General features: G+C 42.2%; 1 protein-coding gene across 1 annotated transcript in view; it reads left to right on the forward strand.

Moving 5' to 3' along the window:
• The window catches only part of LOC126940470 (peptidyl-prolyl cis-trans isomerase NIMA-interacting 4-like), a 1058238-nt gene that overhangs the window by 269049 nt on the left and 774332 nt on the right, over window positions 1–14857 (forward strand). The gene's annotated exons all lie outside the window — the stretch shown is intronic.

Genomic DNA, 14857 nt, shown 5'->3' on the forward strand with positions numbered 1-14857 from the left:
GCCACCAGAGTCAGTGCTAGAGCACAGACACATGCATACCTTTGCACACACATACTTGTCCCCAGCCCTTCCCCCTCAACTCAAATTTCTTTCTTCCTCTGAAAGGGACAGCTTTCCAACAATACCCAACAAATATCACTGGATGAGGGGAATTTTAAGGACTTGTGGTTTTTCTCCTTTATATTGTTCTACTTTGTTCAAATATTTTTCTTTTTTTTTATATGATGTTTGTTTGTTGAGACAGAGTTTGACTTTGTGCCCAGGTTGGAGTGCAGTGATGCGATTTCGACTCACTGTAACCTCCGCCTCCTGGGTTCAAGTAATTCTTGTGCCTCAGGCTTACGAGTATCTGGGACTACAGGCATGCAGCACCACGCCCAGCTAATGTTCATATTTTTGGTAGAGACGGGGGTTTCTCCATGTTGGCCAGGCTGGTCTCAAACTCTTGGCCTTAAGTGATTCCTCCAACGCTGCCTCCCAAAGTATTGAGATTAAAGGCGTGAGCCACTGCACCCAGTCAAAAATATTTTTCAAATGACCACAAGGAACATTTACCTGACAGGATCGTTATAAAGATTAAATGAGATAATACTTGTAAAAGGCTTTGTGCAGCATTTCTCAATAAAAGTAGGCTCTTATTTTAGAAATCTAACTAAAAATAATAATACAGTTATGCACTGCCCAATAACATTTCAGTCAATGACAGACCACATACACGACAGTAGTCCTATGAGATTGTAATGGAGTTGAAACACTCCCGGCATCTAGTGATGTCATAGCCATCATAACATCACAGCATAACTCATTACTCTCATGTTTGTAGTAGTGCTGGTGTAAGCCAATCTGCTGTGCTGCCAGTCATATAAAAGTATAGCACATGCAATTATGAACAGTATGTAATACTTGATAATAAATTACTCTATTTCTAGTTTATGTATTTACTATACTGTACTTTTCATCCTTATTTTAGAGTGTACTCCTTCTACTCATGAAGAAAACAAGTTAGCCAGGTATAGCGGCCCATGCCTGTAGTCCCAGCCAGTCATGAGGCGGGAAGATCACTTGAGCCCAGGAAATGGAGGCCAATTTGGGTAATCTGGACAAGATACTGTCTCTACAAAAAGAAAACATTTTTAAAGTCTATAAAATAGCCTTTGTCAGGTCCTTGAGGAGGTATCCAGAGGAAGGCATTGTTGTGATAGGAGGTGACAGCTCCATGCATGTTGTGGCCCCTGAAGACCTTCCAGTGGGACGAGACGTGGAGGAGGAAGACAGTGATATTGACGATCCTGACCCTGTGTAGGCTAAGGCTAATTGCAGGTGTTTATATCTTATATTTTTACAAAAATAATTTAGAGAGTAAAAAAAAATTTAAATAGAAAAAAGCATGTAGAATAAGGACATAAAGAAAATATGTTTGTATAGCTCTACAATGTATTTGTGTTTTAAACTAAGTGTTATTGCAAAAGAGTCAAAAGTAAAACAAAATTTAAGTTTATATAGTCAAAAAATTACAGGAAGCTAAAGTTAATTTATTATTGAAGATAGAAAAATATTTTCTAAATGGAGTGTAGCCTACGGGTACAGTGTTTACAAAGTCTACAGTAGTGTACAGTAATGTCTTAGGCCGTCACATTCCTTCGCCACTCACTCACTGACTCACCCAGAGTAAATTCCAGCCCTGCAAGCTCCATGCATGGTAAGTGCCCTATACAGGTGCACCATTTTAAAATCTTTTATGCTGTATTTTTATTATGCCTTTTCTATGTTCATATTTGTTTAGGCACACAAATACTTCCCGTTGGGTTACAATTGTGTACAGCATTCAGTAGAGTAGCATGCTGTTCAGGTTTGTAGCCTAGGAGCAATAGGCTACACCATCTAGCCTGGGTGTAGAGTAGGCTCTACCATCTCGGTTTGTGTAAGTGCACTTTGTGAAGTTTGCACAATGATGAAATTGCCTAACAGTGCATTTCTCAGAACCTATCCTTGTTAAAGTGATGCATGATAGTATAAGTTTAAAGAACTTCAGGATTTACAAAGTACTTTCATATACATGATTTCACTTAAACACAAACTTGAGGCACACTTTTTATTTCTGGTTTACAGATTAGGAAACTGAGGCCCAAAGACATTAAAAAGACAGGGCCCAGGCAATTCAGCAAGGAGCAATGTGGCAGGGTAGGGATTAAGTTGTGGGACATGATGGGGCTCCTGCTCACTGACTTGACTTGTGGGGCCCCAGTGCAAACCCCCTGCTCCGTCAGCTCCTGCCACCTTAGTGGCACCACAGCGCACACCTGAGTCTCTCTGAAAAAGAAGCCCAGCATTCCCTGGCACTTTTCCCTGACTCTGGGCTCCCAGTTAACTCCTGAGTTTAGAAACCAGGCATTAGTTCCCCTAATCCCTACAAGCCCCTCCCACTCTGTGGAATCTGGATAAACCCCAGGCCTGAGAGATGCAGGAGGGAGGCACCTTCCCCAGTGTGACTGGCAGGATGCAAAGCCCCAGGGCTAGCATGGGACAGGAGGCTGCCTCTGGCAGGCAGGCAGGCAACCATCTCACAGCTGCCCCACCCGGCTGCTGGGCCAGTCCCCTTGAGCCTGGGATGAGGAGCCACGAATCCCCACTTTAACATGAATCCACCCAGGGCAAAGCTTCCTAAGTCTTTATTTTTTTCTGATTTGTACAATGGTTCAAATATCTGCTGTTTTCTTATCTCACAGGGAAAAAGGTTTTGAGTAAAAAATAAGATCTATGTGATACTGTAAACTCCTTGGCATGGAGAGTGGGATGATAAAGTGTCTGTTAAAAAGGCTACTGTCCCTTTCTTTGATTGATTCATTCATTTGTTCAATAACAAAGAATTAAGCACCTTCCATATGCCAGACTCTATTCTCAGAATTGGGAATACAGCTATGAACAAGAAAAAACTCCCCTCATCCTCATGGAGTATAATGTCCAGAAAATTCAAACCCCAAGCCACCAACAGTCAGTACAGTCAGAGCTCCATTATTCCTCTGAGTCTTTTCTACAGCATTTTTTCAATGGAGTGTTCCCAAATGAAAGCAGTGCTGCCCTGCTTCTAGGATGACAAGCCCGGTGTATTGGAAAATACAAATTAATCTCAATACACATTGAAACAAATAATAGGTACCAAGGGTAGTTCACTATCTAGTCTGTGATATGCAAAGTGAATTTTTGTAAAGGATATCTCATCCTACATTTTAACAGGCATAAATAAAAACCTGTTTGCTGTGCTTAAAACTGGTAAACAAGCTTTTCCACCAAAAAGATTCCTTTGCTTATAAACATGTTTTTCTCAAAAGTAGTTAAAATTATAAACGTGTTTACCCCATTCCCAATAAACATATGGCTACCTCCTTCAAAAGTGATAAACAGCTCTACCCCAAAGTCATAAACATGTTTTGGACTGTACAGAAAATTTATGGCATAAATTGGTAAGTTGTGATATAACTTGGAAACCACATATATAGGCAATGATGTAGTGGCTTAGGTAATTCTGGAGTACAACCAATATGGTAGATCCAACCACAAACCATTAAACTATGAGCAAGTTCAGAGTTTCCAGGCTCTGCGGTTAACACAGAGATCTGCTGCCAGACTGTGTGAGTGTTGATGACCCCCTACATCTTCCCGGTGTGTGCTGAGCTGGCTGCAGTTCACCACATGCCACCCATAAGGGACTCTGCCCGGGGGAAGATGGAGACCAAGATCTCTGCCAGTGGAGACCACTGGATGCATCAACCAAGAATGAGTGGCAGCCAAAGCCAAGGGGAAGATGGGCCACTCCCTGACAGGTGGCATATGCATTCCCCACTCAGCTCCCTCTTGCTGGCTCACAGGTGCCCCTTGGCTTGTTGAAGGAAATAAATAACTGAACCCTGTTTAAACTAGGTGGTGTTTTTGTGTCTGATGGTTCCCACTCATTGACATTCTTTTTAAAATCCTTTTTATTTTTATTTTTAGAGATGGGGTCTTGTTCTGTAGCAGACTGGAGAGCAGTGGCACAATCATAGCTCACTGCAGTAGCGAGCTCCTGGGCTCAGGCAATCCTCCCACCTAGGCCTCCCAAGCAGCTGGAACTACAGGCGTGCATACTACTCCTTGGCATGCTAACTCTAGGCTCTAGCTTTGACTAAAGGTGTAATTCCTCAGAATAAAAAACCCATTTATACTACTGTGTGCATTGCCAATCCCAACAAAGAGGTTCTGGGAAGCCCACCATTCTTGAAATTTTCCATCTTTTATAAACAATCAGCTTTGGGCTCTGTTGGCGTGTAGCTGCTCCAAGGTGTAACACAGTGGGCCCTGAAGGTGGAACATTTTGCTCAAGGTAAGAACCCTGGGAGAGCCCCTGACTTGTCCACCAAGACCTCCATCCCTCATACCCTTGTCTAAGAGGCGAGCAGGACCAACGATTTTCATCACCCGAAAGGGCAATCCACCAGCCTCCCAGGGAGGCCTCACTGTCTTCCATCAGCAACCTAGCTCTGACACCCTGCTTCTCAATTGGCTTGCTGGGTTCAGAGCACTGGGCACCAAGTCTGCGTTTTGGTGTCATTGCTATTCACACAGACATTGTGTCCAGGTTCCTGCATCCAGAAACATTCCAGAACAGTGCCAGCCTTTGTGGTTTCTCTGTGCTGCCTCTCCCACAGGACTTACTTCCCTCCAACCAAACCACATCACCATCACTCTTGTGACAAAAATAGAAATAACAAAGTTTAGAAATCTTAATCTCACAGCCTCCCACCTCCTCCCACCTCTGATCTCCTGTGGGGCATGTTCGCAGAATGTGTGTGCCGCAATTCTGCCTCTGCTTTTAAATTATCCTCCTTACGTTGTCCCTTAGGCCCTGCTGCACTGTTCGAGGAATGGCCTGGAAAATGGAGGTGCAGCCTCCCTGGTACCCCAAGGGCAGAGCACGTCACACATCACAGTGCCAGGGGCCCACTTTCATTTGCAAAATGCTTTAAAACCAACTGTTGCTCTCTCCACCTCCTCCTTATCTTATTTCCCTCCTTTCCCAACTAAAAAACAAAACAAAACAAAACAAAAAATGGTCACCTTGCTTTATCTTCAACTTGAACTAGAATGGATCGTGTTGATGTATCAACATGGCATCCTGTCCCCAGGCTCTTCCCTGAAGTCTGCAGGGTCTGCCAGAGACCATGTGCCCCTCTCCCTCAGCCCTAATCTCTCCCTCAAGCAGAATTTGTTTAAAGCCACTATTGAAAGACTCACGGAATTCCCCCAGCCTTGCTGTTCTCACTCCCACTCATGAACTCCTGTGCAGCTTCATAGTGGCTCGTGATCTGTTTTCTGAGATTGTGACCTCAATGTGACCAGGAACAAATGTTTCTGATGTGTTTGGCTTGGGCCATAGTGTGTGGGAAATGAAAAGGATATACAGGAATACCAGCCAATGCAGTGGCTGACCTCAGCCCATGGCATCGCCTGGGAGCTCCCTCTCTGGGCTTCGGAGCTTCAGGGCCACCTGGGCATGCTTGTGACCTGTCAGTTTCTCCACTGTGTAATAACTCCACCAGGCGGCTTGCCCACATGCTGCCCAGCGTGTTGTCCAGTAGCCAGTGGAGTCCTATACTTTGTGGATTCACAGGAGGTCACGGAGTTTTCAGAGCTGAGCCAAAGGGCCCTTATGAAATAGTTCAGGCTACTTCAGGGATGGCAAATATGTTTCTTCTCACACACCAACTTTGACATATTGGAAGTGGCTCCCAGGTGCTACTGAGAAGAATTGCAGGTCATGGCCGAGCTCACTGGGAAGGACGATGGTAACAAATCAGGGATGCCCCCACTCCTTGGAGAGAAGGAAAAACACATGCCCTGTGCCTACGGCCCCTGGGCTGCTTTTTCCTACTAACCAAGCTTGCCAATTTCTGAAGAGCGAGGCTGGCTTAGCGAGGACCAGCCTCACCTGTCTTGTTATCCAGCCTGGGTGCTAGGGAGAAAAATAGGGGATAACCCTAACTCTCCTTTTTTTTTTCTTCACTTTTAAAATCTAACTGTATAAAAGGTGTCAAAGTGCAAATCATACAGAAATATATGAAAAAAATGGGATGGAAAGCACGACTTAAAAAACCAGAATATACCAACAGTTTGATATATTTTTTCCATTTTCAACCTTAGTTACTTTCTGCTGAATTTTTTTCTGTTTTTAGGATTATTTGCCAAGCTAAATAATAATTGCTTTGAACTCATACCAAGGCCTTATTTGGAGCCAGAAAGTGTTTGAGGCAGAAGTGCTATTCACACTGGTTCACACAAATTCATCAATATCATGATGAGCCCTGAGCATGTGTCCCCAGCATTTGTAATGTCCCCGAAACACTTCTGCTATGGTCCTCCAAATTCATATGTTGAAACTTTATAGGAGGTGATTAAGAATTGAGGGCAGAGCCCTCATGAATGAGATTAGTGTCCGTATGAAAGGGCTCAAAGGAACTAGCTAGGCTTTTGTATCTCTTCTGCCGCGTGGAGACACCTAGACGCAATCATCTATGAGGAATGGGCCCTCACCAGACACCAAATTGGCCAATATCTTGATCTTGATCTTGATCTTGGACTTCCCAGCCTCCAGAACTGTGAGCAATACATTCATTTTGTTTATAAATTACCCAGTTTATGGTAGTTTGTTATAGCAGCAGGAGCAAAGACACCTTCCATTTCTTTGCCTTATTACTTAAGTCTTTTACTTATAGTTCACAGCATGTGGCTTCTCACACCACATCTACACTTTAAACTTCTCACAACCACAAATCCACTCTTTCTAATCAGGACCAAAATATGAGAATTTTAAAAATCACCATGCATGCCTCTAACATCTGCCCAACACTTTCTCTGATTTAGTGACATCCACCCTTCAAGACTGTCAACCAACCACCTGTTGATCTTATCACCTAAATTTTATTGACACTTGGCAGACATTTACCAGTTTACATTCTATAAATGTTAATAGAAATAAGTAATTCGTTAAGAGTTGAAAAGACTAGCCACAAACTGGGAGAAAAAAAATTTTAAAACCACCTACCTGAAAAAGGATATACATCCAAAATATACAAAGAATGCCTGAAACTCAACAATAAGAAAACAAACAACTCAATTAAAAAGTGGACAAAAGATCTGAACAAACATCTAACCAAAGAAGATATACAGATGGTAAATATGCATATGCAAAGATGTTGTCCCTCACATCATCTGGGAATTGCAAGTTGAAACAACGATGAGATACCACTACACACATATTAAAATGGCTAAAATACAAAACACCGACCACACCAAATGATAACGAGGATGGGGAACAACAGAAACTCCTATTCATTGCTGGTAGGAATGCAAAAAGGCACAGCCACTGTAGAAGACCGATGGGCCATTTATTACAAAGCTAAGCATAGTCTTACCATAAAGTCAAGCAACTGACTCTTAAGTATTTATCCAATTGAATTGAATACACAAAAACCTGCACACAAATGTTTATAGTAGCTTTCTTCATAATTGCCAAAACTTGGAAGCAACCAAAATGTCATTCAATAGGTGAATGAATAAATGAACTATAGTACATCCATATAATAGACTATTACTCAGTGATAAAAAGAAATGAGGTATCAAGCCTCAAAAACACATGGAAGAAACTTAAATGCATTTTGCTAAGTGAAAGAGACCAGTCTGAAAAGGCAACATACTGTATGATTCCAACTAAATGACATTCTGGAACAGGCAAAACTATAGAGACAGTAAAAAGGTCAGTGGTTCCCGGGGTTGAGGGAAAGGGAGGAGGGAAGAATTAATGTATGGAGCACGGAGCAATTTTAGGGCAATGAAACTATTCTGTATGTTACTATCATGGTGGACACATGACATTATGTATTTGACGAAAGTCATAGAACTGTACAACAGAGTAAGCCCTGACGTAAACTGTTGACTCTATTTGACAATGTATCAATTATAACAAATATACCAAAATGCAATATGTTAATAATTGGGGAAACTGGGGACAGGGAAGAGGGGGTTTATGGGAACTCCATGCTTTCTACTCAATTTTTCTGGAAACCTAGCACTGCTCTTAAAACAGTCTATTAATAATAAAAAGAACATGGCAATAAGAGCACGAAGCATGGAAATTTAGTCAAGAATATACACAAGATCTCTATTTTTAAAACTTTAAAATTTTATTAAAACAATCTATGAAAGGAGATGATTTTAATAAATGGAAAGACATTCCATAGTCTTGGATGGGATAACTTATTAAGTTGTTAAAATTTTCCAGATTAATCAATAGATTAAATGCCATGATAATCCCATTTTAGTTGGATTTTTTTGAGGCGCTTAATAAACTTACTTTAAAATTGATTTGGAGAATCAATAAAAGTTTTTGAAAGCTAAATCAACTTTTAAAAAGAATAGTAAAGAGGGGAACTTGTCTATTATATAATAAGACATTTTTTGGCCAGGCACGGTGGCTCATGCCTATAATCCCAGCACTTTGGGAGGCCGAGGCGGGTGGATCACCTGAGGTCAGGAGTTCAAGACCAGCTTGGCCAACATGATGAAACCCCGTCTCTACTAAAAATACAAAAAATTAGCTGGGCATGGTGGTGGGCCAAGATTCCAGCTATTTGGGAAGCTGAGGCAGGAGAATTGCTTGAACCCAGGAGGTGGAGGTTGCAGTGAGCTGAGATCATGCCACTGAATTCCAGGCTGGGTGACAGAGCAAGATTCCATCTCCAAAAAATAAAAAAAGTACATATTTTAAAGCCATAGTTATGAAAACAATTTGGTAAAGAGAAATTGACGATGGAATGGAGTAGAGAACTGAGAGCATCCCCGTGTGCATACGAGGATCTAACATACAAAAGAAGGGACACTACACATCAGTGGGAAAGAACAATATTAATATAAATACATGAAAATTAAGGATTTCTCTTCAACAAAAGACATCATGAAGAGAGTAAATACATGATGGCCAAAAGGGGAGAAAATATTTGCAATATCTATAATTGGCAAGGGATGTATACTCTATATGGACTACAAATCAAGAAGAAAACAACAACCACAATATAGAAAAATGGATAAAGGGTATAAATAGGTAATTTCAGAAGAGGAAACACAGAAAAGTAACAAGCATATTATGAGATGCTCAAAATCACTGGTAACCCGCCAAATCCAAATTAACAGAATCAGATACGACTTTGCATCTATTAAAGTTGAAAAATAAAAGTGATGGGAAATACTTGGCAGAGTTGCTGGGCTTTGGCGGGGTGTAGAAGGATGTAGATGTTCCAGAGCGTGGTGTGGAGCTACGTAGTAAAATTAAAGATATGAATAGTGTATAACCGCCAAATTCTCTTCCTGGGTAAACATCCTAAGGAAATTCCTGCACAGTCCACAAGAGCTGTCCAAGGGCTGTCTGCACTGGTGAGGAGTTAAAGGCGACCTGGATGTTCATCACTGGGAGAGCAGATAAAGAAAATGTGGCAGTTGCACACTATCGAGTATCGCCCAGAAGCTGGAAGCCAGGATCAGATGCATGCATAGCACCACACGGCTACATCTTAAAAAACGTAGCATTTACTGAAAAACATTAGGGAACATAACAAAATACATAACATAAAAGCAGGTATGTAAATGTAAAATGCATGCACATAAAACGACAATGTATCTTTTTCTTTTTTTTCTTTTTTTCTTTTTTTTTTTTTTTTGAGACGGAGTCTAGCTCTGTCACCCAGGCTGGAGTGCAGTGGCCAGATCTCAGCTCACTGCAAGCTCCGCCTCCTGGGTTCAAGCGATTCTCCTGCCTCAGCCTCCCGAGTAGCTGGGACTACAGGCGCCCGCCACAGCGCCCGGCTAGTTTTTTGTATTTTTTAGTAGAGACGGGGTTTCACCATGTTAGCCAGGATGGTCTCGATCTCCTGACCTCGTGATCCACCCGACTCGGCCTCCCAAAGTGCAGGGATTACAGGCTTGAACCACTGCGCCTAAGAGGAAACAAAATGACAAGCAAGAGAGGGCTGCTTGCATGGAACTATGTGGCATGAACTGAGGAGGAGGATTAACTCAACCCTCTGCACCTGAGACAGCAACAACTTATGTTAACATAATAACAAAGTAAATTATTAAACAACTTACTTTCTCCAAAGTTAGATTAAAAACTAGCTCTGAATTCAAGTTTAGAGACCTTTGTTAAAGTTTCCAACCTATTTCTTGCAGGACATTTAAAAACATACTTCTGGCTGGATGCGGTGGCTCACGCTTGTAATCCCAGCACTTTGGGAGACGGAAGCAGGTATCACTTGAGGCCAGGAGTTCGAGACCAGCCTGGCCAACATGGCGAAACCCCATGTCTACTAAAAATACAATATTAGCCAGGCATGGTGGCAGCCCCCTGTAATCCCAGTTACTCAAGAGGTGGAGGCAGGAGAATTGGTTGAACTGGGGAGGCAGAGGTTGCAGTGAGCCGAGGTCGTGCCACTGCACTGCAGCCTCAGAGACAGAGCAAAACCCCGTCTCAAAAAAAATAAAATTAATTAAAAAAAAACATATTTCCGGATACAACAGCATAGATTCATAGTCCAGCCGGTTACATGACGATTCCCAAGCTCCTTCTTATGTGAGCATGAAAGGACCTCGATGGTAGTTTCTTAAGTAAGATGAGATGAGAGATGGGGATACAGTCCAAAGAAGCTGATGCTTTCAGCCTTTCCTGCTTATCAGGTGCCATGCTAAGGCTGTTTGCTGTCATCTTCACAGTGAGAGGGAGGTATTATACACCCACTTTGCAGAAGAGGCAACTAAAGCTCAGAGCAATTCAGTGACTTGCCCAAGGTCTGCAGTTAGTTTGAAACCAGCCCTCTGTGCTCTCTCCGGCACACCATTCTGAAAGGTATCAAAAAGTAGAGAAGCCCAGGTTCATTTTGAGTCTAAGCAGTGCATAGCTATGAAGAACTTGAGGGTCGTGTTGCAGCTATCAGCCAGGACAGCAGGAAGCCCAGCAGCAGCGCTTTGCCTTTGCCTTCCTGGAAGGACAGGTGGAGGCTCACCTGCACCATTTCCCATGAAGGACTTGCTAATTTCATCTGGCTCTGCAGCACCATGTGCTGGGCTACCTTGCATTGCCCTCTGGCTTGCTCTAGCTGTTCCCTGGGACTTCTTTTAGCAGTACCCATGTCTTCAGTGGGTGTGCTCTCTCTTCATGGCAAAATCCTCAAGGTCAGGGCTACACATGGGACTCCCTCTGTACAACCCCAGACAGGCAGCCCATATAAACACAAAGGAGATGCCTACCTATTAATTATGTCCTAATTGAATTGAAATGCATGCTTCTATCCATCACATTAGTTTGGTAGACCTTTGGATTTGAAAGTAATTTGTTTATAAGAATCGGCTAGTGAAAAATGTTAAACCATAATTGTTAAAAGTGCTGGGCCTCATAGCAGTCTACCTACAGGTGATTCACCACAGCATTCCTGGTAAATGCGGGCAAAGTGAACACACATTTTGAGCGAAAGAGTCTGGGCTGGCCATCGAAAGACTTAGAATCCTACAGCCAAGAGGAATTTTAGGAGACCCCATCCCTTGGCTCCTGACAGCATCAAGACTGTGATGAAGGGCATATGCCTTAGCGTCAAGGTGGCCCTAGGTTCAAACCCCAACTTGACCTGGTGGGACCTTAGGCAAGATCTTAAGCTCTTCAGACTTAGTTTCTTCATCTGCAAAATACGAATGATAATACATTCCTCATAGGATTGCTGTGAGGATTCATTGCAATTGTGAATGGACAGGGTCTAATAGAGTAGCTAGAACACAGTAAGTGCTCAGTAATGCTCCCTATGTATGTTGTTAAAATTACAAATAAATGTCTCCAAGAATGGAGCCTCACTTAGCAGTATAATGAACATCCATCCCAGCAAGATAGAAATAAACATGATAATCTCTGCTTAAATGGTCAGAGGCCACAGTGACTTACCCAGGTTCAAGGCCGAGTACATGGAAGAAAAATCACTTGCAGTTCATCTTTCATTCATTCACACTTTAAAATGTTTAGCCTATATAGAAAATATATCCTGTACGTTAAATTTCCCTAGCATTTTTCCGAAGGATGCTTCTTAAAAGCAAGTTAGAATGGTATATTCATAGAGTTAGAAAGAAATGTTTGTAGAAGTTACACAAACAATGTTTTTTTCAATCTGGGAAATCTTTTTATAAGCTTCTCTCCACTGCTGCCACTGGCAAATAGTGAATCAGCTGTTTCCCCCACAATTCCTGCTACAGGGAGCTCACAATGTGACAAGGCAGTCCTCACAAGTTACTGCGGCTCCATCACCATCAACATCTAAAATACGCAGGCAGTGAGCAAGACTCTAAGTCCCGTAGGAGCTGAGTCCGGGTAACTGGTTCACTGCCATATGCCCAGAACCTAGAAGCACAGTGATTTGTGACCAAGCAGGTGATCAAGATATATTTGTTGGATGCATGGATAGGTGGATGGATGGATAGATGGATGGATGCACGCATGCATGCATGCATGGACAGATGGATGGATGGACAGTCGGATGGACAGATGGATTGATGGATGAATGGATGAATGGATGGATGGACAGATGGATGAATGACATGCCCTCTCTGGGTGCTACAGAATAAGTTAAACCTGTTTATTCTCCTTTCATACTATGGCTTAGAGTCCAAGGCACTGAATCTAAAGTAAAGATTTGGGGATATTTTATGTGATGCAGTTATAGAATTGTAACTATCCTAAGACATGTAAACAATCCCAGGTTTGGGTGTCAGTAATAAAACTCCTTAAAGTGAATTACCCACTGATTACAGGGGTATGGGTAGTTGTCAAGTGAAAACAGTCCATTGATTTTCAAATATTAACACTTACAGATGCCTGAGACATAATTATTAAGAATTGCATTTAGTTCTTCTGTAATCTGTAACCAGATATAAGCTACCATCTATTTTGAACTTAATACAAGGCCTAAGTCCTTAATAGAAATGTATGTAATTCTGAATTGATCACAAGGACAGACTTTTGACAGAACGTGCTCATATTTTTCAAAAATATCTGTCTACTCATTGACAACATGGTCTCTTTCTCAAATTAGTTATTGGACTTACTAACTGTTGTATCTGAGAGGAACCAGATTATTAATAGCTCAAGTTATATATATAAGTTAGTGCATTCACTTTTATTAATAATAAATGAGGCAAGTCACCTTGCTCCAAACTGACTGTGCCATATCTTGCGTTGTTTTCTCTTTTGCAGAATTTCTTTTCATTTGCTGAATTAAGTCGTGCCCAATGACTGATTTATTGTTTTATTCACAAGAGGAGGGGGGAAGCATTAGGTACCTGGTACCCAGCAAAAGCCCAATAAGCAAAGTTATCAGTGGAATTCCTCAATGTGACAAAGGGCTGGATGAGGGGTTCCTTGCTGGTACAACCAGGTCACAAGCCTAAGAAGGCTTGACGGGTGTGGCTGGCTCCCCCCATGGCCCTGCTCTGTTTCTGATCTGGGCTTTGCTGCCCTGGGCTGGGCTGCTTCTCCTGGCTCTCTGCAGGACCTCCAGGCTCCAGGAATTTGGACCGAGTGGTAGAGACATCGCCGGCAGAGACGGCAATCGCCAGCTTCCTCTCTGCGCTGTCTTGTGATTCAAAGCAGATTCTGCTCCACTTTTTTAAAAGGGGAGCACATGAATGCTGGAGACCCACAAGAACAGAATTGAGCAAGGAAAGGTGCAACAGTGATACAAAAGTCCGTGAGTAAGTGGCTCATTCGAGGTGAGCCATGACAGGGATTTGTTCATGGGGAGCCCAGGGGCATCAAGGTCTGATTGCTGAGAGTGTTCTTGTGGGAGGTGGGAGGTTATAAGAGCTGCAATAACCCTGGGGCTTAAGAGTTTTGCAAATGATCCTGGGCTGGGACACAAACACACACACACACACACATACACATACAGAGAGAGAGAGAGAGAGAGAGAGACCGAGACCTGTGTACCAAGGTCATCCAAGCACTGCATTTGTACTTGGCTGCAGGGAGGAAGGGTTGGAAAAAAGAGGATGTTTTCTATCTTGGACCTTTACCTAAAATAGGCACCATCACGCTCAGTGGCCTTGCTTGCAAACTTCTACAGCAGGGTGAGCTGGAGAAGTGAGTGTGAATGTGAGCTGCAGGGTAATCCAGGAAGTGACTCTGGACCTCTTCTTACATCAGTCTGGTATGATACCACAGTTAGATAACTTAGCAAAAATTGCTGCTGGCTGGATGTGTGGCATGGTCATCGAAAACATTTTTTTGCTTTGCCTTTTTCTTCTTGCATTATTTTTCTAGCTAATGATCTCTCTTCCTTGAAAGAGTACATTTCTGTGGTAGGAACTATCTTTGTGAAAATATTCTTTTTTAGAGACAAATTGGCATCACAAGAATTCTGATATTCGAGGTACAATTAGTTCACGTATCAACATTTTAATGCACATTGGTATTCTCAAAATTGTATATACTACCATAGAAGAGCAGGATTTGAGTCACAGCCCTGTTTCTTTCCCCATATAAATGAGTCACTGAGCCTCAAAGGTTCAATCATCCCTTTATAGATGAAATGTAATAACAGATACTAGTGACATTGTTGGGACGATTAACTGCAAATGTACAAAGTCCTTTTTAACATAGTAGATAATTATTTATTATTATTCCTGATAGACACGGCACAGCTATAAGCTGGCTAAATACCAAGAACAATGAGTAGGATTACCTCTTACATTTCTTTTCCCAACACAATGCTTTGCTTCTGATCTGACCAGGGCTTTGCCAAAG

Source organism: Macaca thibetana, chromosome 17 (genome assembly GCF_024542745.1).
Source record: "Macaca thibetana thibetana isolate TM-01 chromosome 17, ASM2454274v1, whole genome shotgun sequence".
NCBI classification, from domain to species: Eukaryota; Metazoa; Chordata; class Mammalia; order Primates; family Cercopithecidae; genus Macaca; species Macaca thibetana.